Raw genomic sequence first — 14,196 nt, 5'->3', positions numbered from 1 at the left:
GTTTCCGGTACATTTACAGCATTGTGTAGCCATTACCACAGTCGATAATTTTAGAGCATTCTCATTACCCCCAAAGAAATCCCTTGCCCATTAAAAGTCACCCCCCCCATTTCCCCCTTCTTCCCTCTTCCGTACTCCCTGCCCCAGGCAAACACTGATCTATTTTTGTCCTTATGGATTTGCCTATACTAGGCCTTTCATATAAATGGAATCATAAATAAGTGGTTTCCTATATCTGGCTTCTTTCACTTAGCATAGTGTTTTCAAGGCTTATCTAGGTCATAGCATGTATCAGTACCCATTCCTTTTTATTGCCAAATAATATTCCATTATATGAATATGCCACACTCAATTTATTAATTCATCAGTTGATCAGCATTTGGGTTGTTTCCACTTGTTGGCTAGTATGAATAATGCTGCTATGAACATTTACATACAAGTTTTTGTGTGGATATATGTTTTCAGTCCTCTTGAACTTCTGGGCCACGTGGTAACTCTACACTTAACCTTTTGAGGAACTGCCAGATTGTTTTCCAAAATGGCTGTACCATTTCCCATTTCCACCAGCAATGCATAAGGGTTCCAATTTCTCCACATCCTCGACCATGCTTGTTATTACCTGACTTTTTTATTATAGCCATCCTAGCAGATGTGAAATGGTATCTCATCGTGGCTTTGATTTGCATTTTCCTGATGGCTAATGGTGTTGAGCATCTTTCCATATGTTTATTGACACTCTGTGTATGTTCTTTGGAGAAACATCTATTTCGATCCTTTGCCCAGTTTTTAATTGGGTGGAATTATTTCCTCCTGAAGTCAGTTGCCTCCACTATCAACAACCTCTTTAAGAATAACCCTAGAGGGAGATCAACTCCACGATGAGTAATGACTTAGAGGGTTTGGGATAGGGAGGGTGGGGAGGGCTGGAATAGGGAGGGTGGGAAGGAGTTGCAGGAGGGAGGGGATATGGGGATATATATATAAATACAGCTGATTCACTTTATTGTACAGCAAAAACTGGCACAACAGTGAAAAGCAATTATATTCCAATAAAAACCTTAAAAAAAAAAAGAATAACCCTAGAAAATGGGGCTTTTCCTTTTAGAATGAAGAACACGTCTCTTCTGTGACAAGTAGGAGTTTGACCTCAAAAAATAATTTAAAATCTAGGGACTTGACAAAAATGCCTTGATACAGTCTGCAAATCCAGAAAGGGAGACTCAGACTTCAGGGAATTGTTTTGTCTAAAAAAATTGCAGCCCAATTAATAGTCTGTGAAAGTAGAAAAGAAAATCTTGGAAGTGCCAAGTTCTGGATAATATTACTAATTGTGGTTTGCTCCCCAAATCCCCCTTTGCTCTGAGACCCTTCCATTCTGGTAGTCACCCAAGAGAATAAATAAACTCGTTTGTCTGACCTCATTCCCTGGCAAGGGCAGACTGAAATTCCATGGGGAAATTACAGAAACAGCACTCCACTTCTTGCAAGGTGATTCTCTCCCGATTCTTTCCCCCCAGGGCTCCCCTTCTGACATTAGCATCTATTATCTTCCTGGCTGAATTCTTCCCTAAAGGGCACTCAGTGTCTCTAGGCAATGCCAGTGTCAAGGAAACCTCACCAATTGTGAAGGCAGAAAAGAAACCGAGTGGAAAGATTTTGGGGTCAGTGCAAAGCTGTCCTGACTTCTTCAGTGAAATGAGTCCCAGGCGCTAGAGGTACACACCATGCTGAGCTTCTGTTTCCTTGCTAAGGCCGTCTCTGAGCAGGTAAAAATGCTCAGAGCCTCAGGGCCTCTGTGTTTTTGCTGAGAGGAGCATCAGTGTCTTGGAAGGAATTAGAGCATCCTTTAATGAGGATCATTGGCCCGAATCCCTAGAATGACAGAGTAATACACTTGCAGAGCAAGATGCTTGAATACACTCAGGCACAAAGGTACACTGTGGCTTCTGTATTCTCACGGATAAGGTTTCATTCAATAGTAAGGAATAAGGAATCATTCAAGCACATAGATAAGCCATGGGGACTTCCTGTCCTAAGACACGTCTTTCAGGTTGAGTTGTATTTATAGGGGTAATTTTCAAGTTCAAATTGTTGTGAGCTCTTCCTTTGGTGGGAATTTCAAGCAAGCACCAATAATCCCATTTTGTAGATGGAGAGAAATTCTGTATGTGTGTCCTGCCCAGCAATTGAATCACGTCTGGTGCATGAGTGCATGGTACGCGTAAAATATCTGCAAAAGAAACAGCTCATCGAATAGGGTAAGGAGGTGAGGATGTCAAAAAACATTTTTTTAGGCACCAAAAATATTTCTTCTGATAAAAACTCCCTTGGAAAATCACTATATATAAGAGATAAAAACAGAATTAATCTGATCCAAGTGGATTACTTAAACTATATGTGTGGGAGTCGGGAGCTGGGGGTTGAAACTAGGGCAACCAACAATTCCTCCTGCAATTTGCCTAGGACCTTCCTGACTTTAGCCCCGTGTCCTAGGAACTTCTTCATGCCTGGACAAACTGGGAGAGTAGTTCCCGCTTGTGGGACGTGGGCTCAATGGACCAGTTGGCTACGGCTTCCCACAGGGCTCCAGTGAGGGATGTGACAGTAGGGACCAGGGTGTCTGTTGTTCACTTCTTTATCTTCTGTGCCAAGCTCTGTGCTTTGCTTATGGAAGACACTTAAAAACATTGCTTGAATTAAAATGGCACAGAGCCCCCAGAATACCCTTAAAATATCACTGTCATAGAGGAAATGCCAGAAAGTAAGGGGGCAGGGGAGGTGCATCTATCAAACTTCTAGAATGTTCCAGGTCCTGCGCCAGATGCTTCATGTGCATTGACCTCAGCAAACCCATGTGGTAGGATTTAGAGATAGGAAAGTGAGTTGGTGTGAGAGCTGGTACGATAATGCAGGTGTGTCTGTTCTAGCACCCTTGACCTGGCCATCATACTATACTTCTGTACGTCTCAAAGGCACCACAAAAGGCCCCCACCTTTCCTTGCTGCCTTCCACACATGCCTCGGATCACCATCCTTTCCACAAGTTGCCTTGGCCTTGACTCCCTGCCGCCTGCCAGGGCTGCTGGCCAGGACACTGTTTAGCAACAGTGCCTTTCCTGCCCACCCATCCATCCACCCCAGGGCTTGGAGATGCTCAGCCACTTCTGGCTTTGGATGAAGGCTGCGTCAGAATAAACTCCCAGATTCCAAATCCAATAGCTTAGGGCAGCTGTAAAGCCCTGAAGTGCAGGCTGGTACAGGCTCTGCAGAGCCCCAAACAAAAATGTGCAGTTCAGGGGGAGAAAACCTCCTGGCGGGGCTGGAGGTGGGGAGGCAGAAGGGGGCTCAGCCTCACACTGCCCCTTGGGGCCCCATTTGATGACACAGGGAGAGTCCCTGGGTCCTGGGCCATGGCAGGCGATGGCAGTCCTAGGATTCCTTCAAAGTCAGATGGCTGTAATTTGCCTTCCAGCAGACCAGCTTACGTGTGCAGCAGCAATCCCTGAAGCCGCTGCTGCTGATAAAATATACATAGACATCTCAACTGCCTTTGCCCTTCAAATCTGGTAGAGAAACAGGATCAGGCAATTTACAGACTTGGAGGCACACACAGCTCTTTCAGGGAGACCCAAGTGGGGTGGCTTCTGGATTTTTGTTTTGACCAACGGGATTAAAGAAGCCAGGCGAAACAGGACACCTCTTCCCATGACACTGCGCCAGTTGAGAACAGTTGGAAAGTTTCCAGAAATATTCAGTGAAATTGGTTTCAAGTGCCTTTGCACAAACACTCAGTGCTCTGAGTTAAACTGGGATTGTACGAGCTTAGAGCTTGGGCTCGACAGACTCCAGGCATGCTGGGCTTGAATCCTGACTACTTACTGCCTATGTGACCTCAGGCGGGCTGCTTAACCTCCATACCTCAGTTTCATCCTCTGCAAAATGGGGATAAAAATAGTACCTACCTGCTAGCCTTGTCATGAGGCATAAGTGAAATGAAGCAGGTAATGCATTTACAGAAATGCCTGTCATGTACTCAGGTCCTCATTCAATAGAGGTGGGTTATTGTCATTTTATCAAATGAACATCTGTATGTACGGCTCTCTGAGTTTGCTAGGGCTGCTGTAACTATGTACACAAGCTGGGTGGCTTAAACAACAGAAATTTATTATCTCACAGTCCTGGAGTCTAGAAGTCCAAGATCAAGATGCTGGCAGGGATGGTTCCTTTTGAGGGCTGAAAGGAAGAATCTGTCCCATGCCCTTCCCCAGCTTCTGGTGTTTTCCCGGCAATCATTGCCGTTCCTTCACTTGATGTCTGCTTTCATGTTCACATGTGTACATGTCTCTGTGTCTGAATTTTCCCTTTTATAAGGATATCAATCATATTGGAGTAGGGGTCCACTCTACTCCAGTATGACCTCATCTTAACTAATTACATCTACAATGATTTGTACTGTATTTCCAAACAAGGTCACATTCTGGGGCCCTTGGGCTTAGGACCTCAACATATGAGATTTGAGGAGATAACATTGAACACCTAAGAGGTATTTACCTTCTAGACTTGCGAGTTCTTCCTCTGCAGCAAGGGGGTGGAGAGGGTGGCCAGCATTCCACTCCCCACCCGACATCTTCTAGACCAGCAAAGATGCTCCTGCTCAGTCCTGCAGCCTCATTCCACATCCTTGTTACTACTGGTTTAAGGACCATCTCCCTCCCTGCAGCAATCTTTCCTTCTCCTTCTCTTTCCCTGACCATCTCAGGGTCCAGGACAGTGCCTTGCACATAGCAGACACTCCATAAATATTTATTAAGTCAATGGATGTGCCTTAATCCTCAAACAACTCCAGAGGATAAGCATCACTATCTTGGTTTATGATAAAGGGAATAATTCAGAGCTATTGTCTTTGGATGGAGGCACCACCTGTGTAACTGCTGGTTTTCTAGAACCCTCCAAAGTCCTGACAATAGTGGATTTACAAGATGTGTCTGCCTAACAGATTCCAAGTCCCCTCCATAAATTTCTGAATGAGAATCTCCAGACATCTCTACTGTGATGTGACTCTGACACCAGTTCTGTTTGAGAGCAATTGCATAAGGATGTAAATGTGAGGGTGGAGAGGGCAGGAACCTCTTTTCCTTTGATTTCATATTTTCCTTGGAAGGGACAGTAGTTTAGAACCACCGCTAGCCTCTCTTCATCATTAATTCTGTGTCTTCTCTGATCGCTGAGTTGGGGAGATAGGACTGGGCATGCCTAACTAAGCCCCTTACTCACTCCTCCTTTCTCAGTCGGCCTGCTAAGAGCTCACATTCTGTCTACTCTCTGCCGGGCAATACACAGACTTGTCAGGAAGACGAGGGAGAGGATGTTAAATGACTTTAGTATTTAGATTACATTGGATACATTTAAATAAGTAGTATGACATTTTTCATCAGTATTGATAATATGCCAGAAGTTACATCTTTTGAAACTCCTTAATCCTATGAGAAATACAGATTAGATGGCCGCTAAAAAAAATCTGTGAGGTGACTCATAGGTTTACAAAACAGACATTCTTTGCCTCCTAATTGAAACAGAATGCAGCACCTTTAGCACTGAAGAATCAGTCTCGCCAAAGAAAGAAACTGAACCTGTTCAAGCCTCTGGGCTTACCTAAAATTGGTTTACAGAAAGTACAGGAGAAAGAGGAAAATGTTAACTGACACCATGTGTGGAGGGGAAGCTGGGATGTAGTGAGAGAGTAGCATTGACATATACACACCACCAAATGTAAAACATATAGCTAGTGGGAAGCTGCTACAGAGCACAGGGAGATCAGCTTTATGCTTTGTGAAGACCTAAAGGGGTGGGATAGGGAGAGTGGGAGGGAGGCTCAAGAGGGAGGGGATATGGGGATATATGAATACATATAACTGATTCACTTTGTTGTACATTGGAAACTAACACAATACTGTAAAGCAATTATACTCCAATAAAGATTTTAAAAAATCCAGAATGTGGGAAACTTATAGGGCAAATGATTTAGTTTCTTTAACAAATAAATGGTCCAAAATGAAATACATAAAAAGAGAGAAGAAAACCATAGATGTAAAAAGTCATGAGAAGCAGATCAACTAAATGCAACATCTGGACTTTGCTTGCATTTGATTCAAATACAGCAACAGTTAAAAAAATTCTGAGACATAATGGGAAATTTGAGCACTGATTAGATATTTGATCAGATTAAGGAATTATTGTTAATTTTTTGGTGTGCTATGAACTACAGTGTTCTTAAAAAATAGAATCCTTATCACTTAGACATACATATTAAAAATTTTAAAGTTAGAATTATATAATGCCTGGGAGTTGCTTCAAAATGATTTGGAGGGGGTAACAGATATGAATTGAAATGAAACAAAACTGATGATGACAATTATCAAAGCTGAGAAATGTGTATATGGGAGTCCATTATACTTCTCTTTCTAACTTGGTATATATATATTTTTTTGATTGTTTATTTGGGATGTTTCTTGTTTCTTGAGGTAGGATTGTATTGCTATAAACTTCCCTCTTAGAACTGCCTTTGCTGCATCCCACAGGTTTTGGATCATTGTGTTTTCATTGTCATTTGTCTCTAGGTATTTTATGATTTCCTCTTTGATTTCCTCAGTGATCTCTTGGTTATTTAGTAGCGTATTGTTTAGCCTCCATGTGTTTGTGTTTTTTACAGTTTTTTTTCTGTAATTGATTTCTAATCTCAGAGCGTTGTGGTCAGAAAAGATGCCTGATACAATTTCAATTTTCTTGAATTTACCAGGGCTTGATTTATGACCCAAAATGTGATCTATCCTGGAGAATGTTCCATGTGCACTTGAGAAGAATGTGTAATCTGCTGCTTTTGGATGTAATGTCCTATAGATATCTATTAAATCAAGCTGATTTATTGTGTCATTTAAAGCTTGTGTTTCCTTATTAATTTTCTGTCTGGATGATCTGTCCATTGGTGTCAGTGGGATGTTAAAGTCCCCCACTATTATTGTGTTCCTGTTGATTTCCTCTTTCATAGTTGTTAGCATTTGCCTTATGTATTGAGGTGCTCCTATATTGGGTGCATATATATTTATAATTGTTATCTCTTCTTCTTGGATTGTTCCCTCAATCTTTATGTAGTGTCCTTTCTTGTCTCTTGTAACATTTTTTATTTTAAAGTCTATTTTATCTGATATGAGGAGTGCTACTCCAGCTTTCTTTTGATTTCCATTTGCATGGAATACCTTTTCCCATCCCCTCACTTTCAGTCTGTATGTGTCCCTAGGTCTGAAGTGGGTCTCTTGGAGACAACGTATATATGGGTCTTCCTTTTGTATCCATTCAGCCAGTCTCTGTCTTTTGGTTGGTGCATTTAGTCCATTTACATTCAAGGTAATTATTGATATGTATGTTCCTTTTACCATTTTCTTAATTGTTTTGTTTTTGTTTCTGTAGGTCCTTTTCTTCTCTTAAGTTTCCTGCTTAGAGAAGTTCCTTTAGCATTTGTTGTAGGGCTGGTTTGGTGGTGCTGAATTCTCTTAGCTGTTGCTTGTCTGTAAAGCTTTTGATTTCTCCGTCGAATCTGAGCAAGATCCTTGCTGGGTAGAGTATTCTTGGTTGTAGGTTCTTCCCTTTCATCACATTAAATATATCATGCCACTCCCTTCAGGCTTGCAGAGTTTCTGCTGAGAAATCAGCTGTTAACCTAATGGGAGTTCCCTTGTATGTTATTTGTTCTTTTTCCCTTGTTGCTTTTAATAACTTTTCTCTGTCTTTAATTTTTGTCAGTTTGACTGCTATATGTCTTGGCATGTTTCTCCTTGGGTTTATCCTGCCTGAGATTCTCTGCACTTCCTGGACTTGGGTAGCTATTTCCTTTCCCATGTTAGGGAAGTTTTCAACTATAATCTCTTCCAGTATTTTCTCAGGTCCTTTCTCTCTCTCTTCTCCTTCTGGGACCCCTATAATGTGAATGTTGCCATGTTTAACATTGTCCCAGAGGTCTCTTAGGCTGTCTTCAGATCTTTTCATTCTTTTTTCTTTATTCTTTTCTGCATCTGTGATTATCACTATTCTGTCTTCCAGGTCACTTATTCGTCCTTCTGCCTCAGTTACTCTGCTATTGGTTCCTTCTAGTGTATTTTTCATTTCAGTTATTGTGTTGCATCTCTCTGTTTGTTTGTTCTTTAATTCTGCTAGGTCTTTGGTAAACTTTTCTTGCAACTTTTCGATCTTTGCATCCAATCTTTTTTCAAAGTCCTGGATCATCTTCATCATCATTATTCTGAATTCTTTTTCCAGAAGAGTGCCTATCTCATCTTCATTTAGTTGTTTTTCTGGGGTTTTATCCTGTCCCTTCATCTGGTACAAAGTCTTTTGCCTTTTCATTTTCTCTGTCTTTCTGTGGCTGTAATTTTCAGTTCCACAAGATGAAATACTGCTGATACTGCTTGATTCTTCTGTCTGCTGTCTTGTGGAGGAAGCTGTCTCCTAACTCAGTATATTTTTGAAAAAAGTTTTTAAAAGACACTTTACCTTTTAGAGATAGATACTGATAAATGTTTGGATGAAATGATATGATGTACGTGATTTGCTTTAAAATAATTCAGAGTAGGGTGTGTGTTATGAACTGAATGTTTATATTCCCTCAAAATTCATATGCTGAAACCTAATCCCCAATGTGGTGTTTGGAGAAGGGATCTTTATGATGTAATTAGGTCATGAGGGTGGAGCCCTCATAAATGGGATTAGTGCCCTTATAAGAAAAGACACAAGGGAGGTGATCACTGTCTCTACCACACGAGGATATATCAAGAAGGCAACCTTCTACAAAGCAGGAAGAGGGTCCTCACCAGGAAACAAATCAGCCAGCATCATGATCTTAGACTTCCCAATCTCCAAAACTGTGGGGAATAAGTGTTTGTTGTTTAAGTTACCAATTTATGGTAATCTGTTATAGCAGCCCAAGCTGATAGAGTATGTAATAGATAAAATACAATTGGTCATATGTTGTTAATTTTTGAAGCTGAGTAATGGGTACATGAGGGTTCTTTACATTATTTCCTCACCCTTGTATGTTTTAAATTTTTCATTTAAATTTTTAAAATAGAAAAACAAAAAAGAGGAACTACTTCCTAAAACTTATTTTGTAACACTCCTATAACTTTGATATCCAAGCCAGACAAAAACAGTTCAATAAGGAAAATTAGAGGCCAATCACATTGATGAATATACAGACAGGCATCCTAAATTAAATTTAAGTAAAATATTAGGAAACTAAACCCAACAATGTATATATTAAAAAAAAAACATGAGAAAGGAATGCAAGGTTGGTTCAACATTAGGAAATCATTAATGTATGTTATGGGTTGACTCATGTCCTTCCAAAAGATGTTGAAGTCCCACCCCAATACCTGTGAGTGGGAGCTTATTGGGAAATAGGGTCTTTGCAGATGAGCAAGTTAAGATGAGGTCATTAAGGTAGACCCTAATCCAAAATTACTGGGTCATTATAAAAAGAGGAAATTTGGACAAAGAGACCAACATGCACAGAGAAAATGATGTGAAGAAACAGGGAGAACACCATCTACAAGCCAAATAATGCCTGAGGTTACCAAAAGTTAGGAAACAGGCATGAACAGAATGGCCCTCAGAGGGAACCAACACCGCCAACTCCTTGATCTCAGACTTCTAGCCTCCAGAACTTTGAGACAATAAGTTTCTGTTGTTTAAATGACCTGGTTCATGGTACTTTTTATGTCAGCCCCAGGAGAGCAATACAATGTAATTCATCATACTAATTATGGAGAGAAAAACACATGATCACCTCAATAGATATTGAAAAAGAAATCCATAAAATTAAGTTGCTATTCATGAAGATGATGATATTAATGACAATGATATAACTTTTAGCAAACTAGGAATAGAGGGACTTTCCTTAATTTAATAAAGGATATGTATCCAAAACAGCAAACATTATACTACGTGTCAAAATTTTTAAAAGTTTCTCTTTAGAATCAGGAACAGCACAAGAACACAGCTACTATGAAAACTTCTATTCTGGGACTTCCTAGGTGGCACAGTGGTTAAGAATCCACCTGCCAATGCAGGGAACATGGGTTTGAGCCCTGCTCTAGGAAGTTTCCACATGCCATGGAGCAACTAAGCCCGTGCACCACAACTATTGAGCCTGTGCTCTACAGCCCGTGAGCCACAACTACTGAGCCCATGTGCCACAACTATTGAGGCCCACATGCCTAGAGCCTGTCCTCCACAACAAGAGAAGCCACTACAATGAGCAGCCTGTGTACCACAATGAGGAGTAGCCCCCACTCACAGCAACTAGAGAAAGCCCGTGTGCAGCAACGAAGACCCAACACAGCCAATAAATTAAATAAATTAATTAATTAAATAAAATAAAATTATAAAAAAACTTCTATTCTGTATTATACTAGAGGATCTAGGCAGCATAGTAAGATCATTTTTTTCAATGACAACAAGAAAAAAATGATGATTAGAAAAATAAAATTATCACTTTTCACATATAATTTTCAAAATAGAAAATCCAAAAATTATAGACACATTATTAGAATGAATAAGGGAATTTAGCAAGTTTCCTGAGATAAAAAAGGCAATGAAGTCTATACACCAGCAATAGAACATACAATTTAAAAATAGCATTTATCTTAGCATACAGTAAGTACCTAAGAATAAATCTAACTAAAGATGTGTAAGACTTATGAGTAGGAAATTATGAAACTTTATTAAGAGGCATCAAAAATGTCTTTATAAAGAGACATCCCATGCTCATGGATAAAAACACTGAATATTATAAAGATGTAAATTATCCTAAATCTAATGCAGTTCCAAGAAAAAAATCCCAATAGAATTTTCATGGAACTAGATAAGCTGATTCAAAAATTCCCAAATGGGAAGAAATACCCCCAATAGCCAAGACACTAAAAAAAAAAAAAAAAAAAAAAAAAAAAAGTTGCCACGTAGGAGAATGTGCACTTCTCTCACATTCTTATCAAGAATTATAAAGCTGTAGTAGAAAATAAAATGCAGTATTCATCGAGAGATATAAGACAGAACAGTGGAACAGAGTAGAAGCCCAGAAACAGACCGACACATACATGGAAACCTGGGGTATGATGGAGGTGATATTACAAATCTGTGGGGTGTTTGAAAGATTGGTTATCCATCAGGGGAAAATATGAAACCAAATCCTATCTCATCACAGAGAAACACCAGTTTCAAGTGGCCCAGCAACTGAAAGCGAAAGGCAGAATTTTAAAACTTCTAGAAAACAATATAGGATAATATCTTTATTATCTCGGGGTAAGGAAGGATTTCTTAAATAAAACACAAAACTCAATTACATCAAAACTTAAAAGAATAGAAAGACAAGTCACCAAAAACACTGAAGATATTTGCCATTTATAACAACTGATAAAGGATTATTATCCAGAACGGGCAAAGAACTTCCGAAAATCAATATGATAATTACAAACAACTTAATTTTTAAAAGTGGGAAGAACACATGAACAGGCATTTCATAGAAAAAGAAACAAAAATGGTAGTAAACTTATTAAAAGATGCCATCTTCATTAGTAATCAATAAAATGCTCATAGAAACTACAATAAGATATTATTTCAGACTTTTCATACCATTTCTTACCTTGGTCAAAATCAAAGAGCTTCATAATATTAGTTACAGGTGTCTTAGGACAGCAATCCTGTTATCCCTCAGGGAGGCAGGTGGACTCTGGGGATGGATGGAATTCCAGGGTGGTTGCCTGGGGCCACAGATTAGTCAGGGCTTAGTGCCCCAAACAGAAACCATTCTATGTATTTAAAATAGAGAGTGATTTACTATTGGGAATTAGGTGCTTATAAAATTTTTGGAGATGTGGAAGAAACATTCTTGCCACCATGACCCCTCCAGGAATATACAGAATGGAGCCACTTTTGGACCAATTGCCCCTAAACTATGCTGCGGGCATTCACCTTTGCTCTCTCTGCAACTGCTGGCTACACCCAGGTAGGTAGGGGCTTGTGAAGCCTCCAGCCCAGGATTAGGAAGTCAGGTCCAGAAGGGAATACTTTCCATTGTTCCTTTTTTTTTTTAAATGAGATATAATCCACATACCATAAAATTCATGTTTTCAAAATTTACAATGCAGAGGTTTTTAAATGTATTCACAGGCTGCGAGAATACTACCACTATCTAATTCCAGAACACTTCCATTTCCGCTAAAAGAAGCCCATTAGCAGTCATTTCCCATTCCCCCCTCCCCCCTCCCCCCCCCCCCCAGCAACCACTAATCTACTTTCTATCTCTATGGATTTGCCTGTTCTGGACACTTCATATACATGGAATCATATCATACATAGTCTTTTGTACAAGGGTGAGTCAAAATTATCTGCACTCTGGCTGTAGAATTTATTTTAATTAACTTTTAGAAAAGACAAATACATCATCTTTCAACATAATCTCCTTGCTTTTCAATATACTTTGTCCACCTGTCAACAAGCTTTCGTATTCCCTCATTAAACAATGTTTTAGGCTGAGCTACAAGCCACGAATGGACCACTGTCTTCGCTTCTTCATCAGAAGTGGGTCTTTGTCCTTGTAGGGCTGCTTTCAGGGGACCAAACAGGTGACAGTCTGATGGAGCAAGATCAGACTATAGGGAGGATGCTTTAACACCTCAGAACAAAGTTTCTGCAGAGTGTTGACAGTGTGGGCAGAAGTATGCGGACATGCATTGTCATGCAAGATCACAACGCCCTTGGAGAGCAGTCCTCTGCATTTAATCCAAAGTTTAGGCTTCAGCTCTTCAATAAGCATCTCACTGTAACAAGCAACTGTTGATTGTTGATCCTTTGAGCCATGGCTGATTTGCAAATGATTTGCCACATAATCCACTGTCACTTGTCTATTCAATAGAATCATTTCATGCGTACACTCAGTGTTGTTATCAGCTGTGGATGTGGACAGGCATCTGGCTTCTTCTTGATGGCAACATTGTGTGACCTTCCTTGAACGTCTCTGTTCATACACACTTCTTTGTGACAAAACACTTTCTCCATACTGTGCACAAAGTCTTTGATAAATAAAGGCACCAGGTACACCCTCAGACCACAAAAAACAAATCACTGCACACTGCTCTTCTTTTGTGAAAATCACAAATGGGGCATCCATTTTTGCCAGCACCACAGTTACAAATGAACTGATGTAACATGTTCACAACTGCACAGCAGTGACTGGGGAGACAGTAGCCTTGAATGGAAAGTGCTGATAAGACAGTGTGGCCAACAGAAGTTTTAATATAACTGGAGTGCAGATAATTTTTGACTCACCCTTGTATCTGGCTTCTTCCACTTAGCATATAGTTTTCAAGGTTTACCCGTGTTGTATGTACTTCATTCCTCATCCATGTATGAGTTCTCCAATCCTTTTTATGACTAAATAGTAATCCATTGTATGAATATGCCACTTTTTTTTAATTCTTCAGTTGGTGGACATTTGGGTTGTTTCCACTTTGTGGCTAGCATGAACAATGCTGCTATCAACATTCATGTACAAGCTTTTGTGTGGACACATGCTTCTATTTCTCTTGGGTATACATCAAGGGTCACCTGGTCACTATATTTAACCTTTGGACAGGCTTTTTCCAAAATGCTGCACCATTTTCCATGTCCACCAGTAAGGTATGAGGGCTTCAGTTTCTCCACGTCCTTGCCAACACTTGCTGTCTATCTGATAATAGCCAACCTCATAGGTGCTAAGTGGTATTCCACTGTGGGCTTGATTGACATTTACCCTGCTGGTTTTTTTTTTTTTTTTTTTTGAATAAATTTCTTTCTTTTTTTCTTCCTTTTTTTCTTTCTTTATCTGCATTAGGTCTTTGTTGCTGCACAGGGGCTTTCTTTATTTGCAGCAAGTGGGGGCTACTCTTCATTGCGGTGCACAGGCTTCTCACTGCGGTGGCTTCTTTTGTTGTGAAGCTTGGGCTCTAGGTGCATGGGCTTCAGTAGTTGTGGCAAGTGGGCTCAATAGCTGTGGCTCTTGGACTTCAGTAGTTGTGGCTCATGGGCGCTAGAGTGCAGGCTCAGAAGTTGTAGCATACAGGCTTATTTGTTCCATGGCATGTGGGATCTTTGAGGACTAGGGATCAAACCT

The sequence above is a fragment of the Hippopotamus amphibius genome, chromosome 1, assembly GCF_030028045.1.
Source record: "Hippopotamus amphibius kiboko isolate mHipAmp2 chromosome 1, mHipAmp2.hap2, whole genome shotgun sequence".
Classification (NCBI taxonomy): Eukaryota; Metazoa; Chordata; class Mammalia; order Artiodactyla; family Hippopotamidae; genus Hippopotamus; species Hippopotamus amphibius.
Note: the sequence above shows the minus strand (reverse complement) of the source record.